The sequence below is a fragment of the Xyrauchen texanus genome, chromosome 44 (genome assembly GCF_025860055.1).
Source record: "Xyrauchen texanus isolate HMW12.3.18 chromosome 44, RBS_HiC_50CHRs, whole genome shotgun sequence".
NCBI classification, from domain to species: Eukaryota; Metazoa; Chordata; class Actinopteri; order Cypriniformes; family Catostomidae; genus Xyrauchen; species Xyrauchen texanus.
In genome coordinates, this window is record NC_068319.1 from 32,011,606 (window position 1) to 32,018,266 (window position 6,661).

General features: G+C 39.3%; 1 long non-coding RNA gene across 1 annotated transcript; it reads left to right on the top strand.

Moving 5' to 3' along the window:
* The first annotated feature begins 207 nt into the window (after positions 1 to 207).
* LOC127636989 (uncharacterized) lies at positions 208 to 1,360 on the top strand. The gene is made up of 3 exons (XR_007969656.1): positions 208 to 628; positions 923 to 1,000; positions 1,151 to 1,360. It is a non-coding gene; the product is annotated as an uncharacterized LOC127636989 (long non-coding RNA).
* Positions 1,361 to 6,661: the final 5,301 nt, after the last annotated feature.

Genomic DNA, 6,661 nt, shown 5'->3' on the forward strand with positions numbered 1-6,661 from the left:
ATATACGTACATACACTCACCTTCATACATACCCACATACACACACGTAGTGCAAATCTAATACAATCTGTATATAAAGAACAAAAAACAGTATATTATAGTATAGTACAGAGCAATGTAAGTAAAAGCAGATAAACCTCACAGTTTGAATGTATGGTGAAGCTAGACTTAATAAGACTGCAGTTATAGGCTTGTTACTTTAATAGCCCGATGTTCCTGGGGACTCGGCTAAGGTTATTCATGTTTAATGTAATTCAAATCAAATGAAAACAGTTATTGTAGGCAGGTAAGTTTCCCTAGCTGGTCCCCTCTGTGTAAAATGCGTTCTTATTCAAGTTTTCAACTCAGTCATTCGTTTAAGATGCAATCTTGTGTTATAAGTATTAGGCTATCATGATTATACAGTGAGCAAGCTATATAAATAAGTATTTAATATAATAAAAGTGTAGAGCAACAACCGAGGGTGTAAGGTAAAGGCTGAATATTGTAGATTTATTACAATATGTTGCATGTTTGAATTAAAATACCTGTGGATATGCAACTTCCCACTAATGAAAGTTTTATTCAAAAGGAGCACACACTCTACAAAGGCCTGACTGGAGATTTGCCTGATCTATCCGTCCTTCAGGTGAGTAGGGATATAACAATAGCACATTTCACTGTACAGTATGATATATCAACCAAAATCTGTATACCAATATTTCATTTTCTTTTTCCTCCCCTTTTACAAACAAATATTCTGCTTCAAAGAAAAAAACTTAAATTGATGTTATCATAAGGGTTCTTCATTATGAACTTGCATGCCATGCATAACATACTGTGGATAGAAATTACAGGGAAAGTTACTGGTATGATAATTGTGGTTATATTATATTACTATTATAGTTAGTGTATTGCTAATCAATATATTGTTACTTCCCAGATGACAGCGGCTCGCTTCATGAACAGGTGAAGCAAGTTGGGACAATGTTGAAGACATTTGCTCGCACTGGGCAATCAGGTACAACTTGCAAACAACACCTGTGGTTGTTGGTTGAATTCCCACTGGGGCCACCTGTACATGTAGTAGACCTAGATATAAATGTCATAGTTTAGTAGTTGAAGGACCAGGACTGACTACTTTATTCTTTTATTCTGGGAACCCCTGTAGGTGCAGATCAAACCCTAATGCTGCAACGTCTTGGAATTTGGCGATGTTGTGCGTAGCATGGACGACAAAATGCTATGCTGCAACGTTTCAGTGCCAATGTGTCTGTTGGAGAGTTATCCCTGCCAGGGGATCTGTTACTCCCCCCTAGACACCCAGGAAGATTTGGCGTTGCTTGACAACAGTTTGAGGCAGGATAAAGAGCTCCAGCAACGATTTGTAAGTGTGCCGATTTCGTTTATAACGGTATAGGGTAATCTAAAAAGTAAAATTAAGATCATACACTGCATATTCTACAGTCTGAATCCCATTTTAAATTTATGAGAAGAGATTAGAGTATCTTCTCTAATCACCTTTCCATCAATACAACCTGGACTGGTGTAGGGGATAAAGCATGTTTTAGAGACATGTTCCTGAAGACCATTGTTCAAAGTAAGTTGGATATTTTTTTTATATTTAAGTAGATGTGTATGACCTTATGCCATTCAAATGGAATGACAGATCTTTATTTTCTACAGGAGCCATCCGGAAGAACCCGGCAACACAGGATGCCACTGATGAGGCGATCCAGGTTAACGTTACCTGAAAGGAGCATCTGAACATGAAGGTGGAAAAAGGCCGCACAGCTGAGAGGGACCCACAGCCGACCCCTTAAACCTAGGCTGACTACTGACACCCCAGCATCACTGACAACTGGAACCCTTTCTTTATCCTGCAGTCAGTAACATCAAGACCCCTAAAAAAGCCTGCTAAAAGTGTCAGACTACACTCACCCAATCCACACTGTTCACTGTGGAAATTGCTCTTTTTTTTTTTTCTCGTGACCCTGCTTTGAGGGCAGCTCCTTGGATGAATATGGGATGGTTTGTCCTTTTATACAGGCATACGAGGAATCACTGAATATATGCTAATTTGCACTGCCTCATTCTGGAGGTCGGGAAAACCGGTGATTCTTAGCCCACTACGCCACACAGTCCCCAACCTCTCCAGACATTCTGATTGGCTGGGTTCTCTACAGCCAGATTTTCTGCTGTTAATTATATTTATTCCCACTTGTTGTCATGTGTAAGTTGAATGTCAAAATGTATATTATACCTGTTATCCTGCACATTCCTTGATACCAAAGATCTCAATTATTTCATATACAATTTGCTGCTTATTTCATTGTTACAGTGCTTAACTATTCTATATTTAAATGTAACTTGTAAATCCTAGATTATACATCTAATACTTGATATTTGCACATTATCTGGTATCAAATATTCTACTTACCGTGACTTTAGTATTGGCTTATTTCATTCCGTCAGTGCTTAACAATTCTATTATAGTTTGTAAATCCTATTTCATACCTCTGATACTTGATATTGCACATTAACTAGTACCAAAAATTATACTTTCATTCCATCACAGTGCTTAACTGTTATTCTGTTGTTACATATAGCTTGTAAATCCTTGTGCCACAGGTCAGCATTGCAGTTATAATGGTATATTCTACTCCAGAGCTTTACTCTAAATTATTACCACTTAACCTATTGTTAGAAATGACTTGTAAATATGATGTTATACCTCAATTTATTTGGTATCCTGCACTTTCTTTGGTACCAAATATCCTCATTGCTTATGTTTACTGGTAATTCTTTTCATCCCAGAGCTGACCTCTTTATATTATTAACAATTATTGTAAGTGTTACAATAGTGTTTTTAAAAAAAAAAAAGAAATTGGAAACCTGCATGTTCTTTTGTGTGTGTGTGTATATATATAATGTTTGTATTTTTCTGTTATTTATATTTCAGTGATCTGACATCTTGTTTCAATGACAGTTACTGTACTTTGAAATGTGGAATTAAAACGCCAAATGGAAATTTGTCTGGTTTGATCAATCATTATTCTTGATATACTGCATGCTATAAATATATATATATATATATATATATATATATATATATATATATATATATACATACATACACACACAATAAGCGGCGGCAGATCGCTCGGAAAAAGCGTTTGCCTCTGACGGTCCACCTTCGATATAACGGCGGCGGAGCGGCGGCTGGCCAGCGGGCCGTCCGCGTATCGAAGGCGGTAGGAAGGCGACTGCCACTTTTAAAAAGCGGCTGCCGCCGGCGGACCGCCGTCAAATGTGTTTGCGATTTCGCCATTCTGCCGCTTCTACTGCCGCCGGCGCACCGCCAGCGGACCACATACTTATTGCTATCTGGGAGAGTGCATCCAATCTATGATCGGCAATCATTTCATTGACAATTAGTGCTTTGGTAGAAAGAGATCTAATGTTTAGTAGCCCTATTTTTATATGATGTGTATTTTTATTTGTTTGTTTTGTTCAAGATTGACCTTAATCAAATTTTTTCTAAATGATTTAATGAGGGTATTGTGTTTCGTAGTTCGGGGAACAGACACAGTCTCTATGAGATATCTAGGTGATACAGTCTCTATGTGTTGTAGTTTATGTGACCTGTGTGACGTCTCAAGGCAGCTAGCAGACGTTCGGATTAACCAGTTTGTCTGCTTCCTGACCTGGGCCCCAGTTAGTCAATTACTATCATTATTAAAGGGCACTTATTATGGAATTTTGAAAATGACCTTTCATGTAGTGTGTAACATAGATTTAAGTGAACAAAAACATCCTGCAAAGTTTTATATATGAAAGTTCACCGTAAAAAAAAGTTATTGTCTCTCAAATGTAGGAGTCGACTCTGAGTCAATTTAATGAATCGTTTTTCCAATGAGTCATTTTCCTTTTCGTTGTGACGTCAAGACGAAAAATTATCAAATTGGCCGCGCCCACTCATTGTGCGCGCAGACAATAGGGAAAACTTGAAAACATCATGTCGACAACAAGACGCTGTGTTCTGAAGTGCGTATCAGAAGCAACCTTTTTTTCACTGCCCAGGGACGAGCATGTGAAGAATCAGTGGCTAGAGTTTATATTTACAACTATACCACACAAGTATAGCCCGAACCTTGTGCTGTGTTCGCATCATTTTAATGACGATTGCTTTACGAACATGAATGCTTTCAAGTGTGGATTCGCGAGACGGCTGATACTGAAGGAAGGTTCAGTACCAAGTTTATTTGGATCAGCTTCCTCCTCTGAATCACAACCTGTAAGTATTATTAATAATTGTTGCTTTTATGTGTTTTTTAGCATGCTTAATAAGTATTTGTGTGTGTTGTGTACGTTACGCTCAGCTTCTAGGTCTCCAATGTCAATTTTTTAGAGATATGTGAAATGTTTGTCGATGTTATTGGAGTTGTCATAAAGAATAGAGCAATAACTTGTTGTAATGCATTGCTTTATCAATATGTTTATGCGTTGGGCTAACGCAAACAATAACTGATTGGGTGTTTACCACCGAACTTTGGGCTATGATCGCTAACATAAATCAACTCAAATTCCTTCTCTGATTTTGATTTTTTTTTACTACAAAGCGGTTATGGGCGTTCCGTTTCCAACAATCTCTGCACAGAGTATACCAATCACAACTGACTGGGTCATCTGACCAATCACCGCAGATTAGCGTCACGCAAAGGAGGGGTTTGGAAAAATGAGTCGGTGAGCAAATCAGGTAAACATAAATGCATATTATAAGACAACAAAAGTGTTTTTTGTCATTGCATGCATGTAAAACTGTTGTTGGGGACTCCGAAAACAATATTAGGAACATTTTAAATGCCATAATAGGTGCCCTTTAAGACTATGAGCCAAATTACTAGAGAGGAGAGCGGCACCTTCCCTGGAGGGATGGAGTCCGTCTCTCTTTAGCAGCTCAGGTCTACCCCAAAAACTCTTCCAATTGTCTATAAATCCTATTTTATTCTTCAGACACCACTCAGACATCCAGCCATTCAGTGACACTAATCTACTATAAACCTCGTCACCACGACGAGCAGGGAGGGGACCAGAGCATATTACAGTGTCTGACATCAATTTTGCAAATTTGCACACCTCTTTAACATTATCTTTAGTGATCTCCGACTGGCGACGCCGGACATCGTTAGTGCCGACATGGATAACAATTTTAGAAAATCTAAGTTTAGCATTAGCCAGCACTTGTAAATTTGATTTGATGTCAGACGCTCTGGCCCCGAAATGCAATTGACAATAGTGGCTGGAGTCTCTATTTCCACGTTCCTTACAGTAGAATCACCGATAACAAGGGCTCTTTCAATATGATTCTCAGTGGGTGTATCACTGAGTGGGGAGAATTGATTGGAAACCCTAACAGGAACGGGAGAGTGGTATCTCTTTGCCCTACGAGTATGCCGCCGAGACGTCACCCAAATGCCCTGCTGCAGGGGCTTTAAAGCCGGAACCAAAGTGTGTGTGTTGCTCTCTGTACAGTATCTACTGGCTTCTCTTTCTCACTGACCTCTACTAGCGTTCGGATGCGAGTCTCTAACTCATTAACCTTCTCCGTCAGCCTGACTAATTCCTTACATTTATCACAAGTGAATCCCTCACTGCTGATGGAGGAGGCTATTTTAAACATGTGACATGCACTGTAGGAACAAATAACATGAGCGGATGCCATGACTTACCACTGCAAATTGTTTGTTGTTCCTGAGCGGTGAGGGTTTGAGATTGATGTGAATCCCTCACACAATTGTTTGTTGTTGTTGGTGGTTGTTCTTGATAAGCGGTGCTTTGAGATCGATGCAATAATCTGTGTACCGCAGAGGAGAAAAAACGGGTGCGCGCTGAAAAACTGCACGCAGTTTAATCGAGATAAAAATAGAACGCGGATGCAGGTGGAATATGCGAGCAGTTGAATCGCGATAAGAGAATAATACGGGAAGACAGGTTTGGGTGCAGGTTTCTGGGTTCGCGGCCGGGGCTATCTCCTGGGAAAGGAGGCTCCGGATCGCGTGCCGGTCCTCTGATTGAGCCCGCAGGATTTCGAAGAATCGTCGGTCCTGGTCTTGGCGCAGCTCAATCAGGGATTGTTGGTGAGTCTGGTTTTATGCCACTCTCCCCATGCTCATTGAAATTAGAGACAGGTGTTAGACATAATTTAGCTCAGGTGCAAGCGCCGTTTCCGCTTTCTCCTCCGGACGGGCGCTTGACCACGCCCCCGCTGCCACAGACATAAAAGTTTGAGGTTTGTACCAACTGGTGTGTTGTTTTGAGATTGTGTTTATAGTTTCAAGAAAATTGTGAATTGTTTCATGAAATTAAGAAAATACATTTCAATTTTGAGAAAACTCTAAAGTTGATTCAGTGATTCAGGAATATTTTTCAATAAAACCAGTTAATTTAGATGTTACCACATGAAGCATATTTTTTACATTGAACTGAGTGGTAACGATTGTTACCTCAAGGATCTCTCTCTCCTTGATCCAACCCATTAAAAATTACTTTTGTTTTTGTAACCTAATTTATCAAGCTGATTTTGTCAATCGTCGTTGTGTAATTAGATAAAATACGATTGTTAATCATGTTTAAAAATAAGTAATTAAATACTAAATGTATTAATAACCCCAGTGAGCAA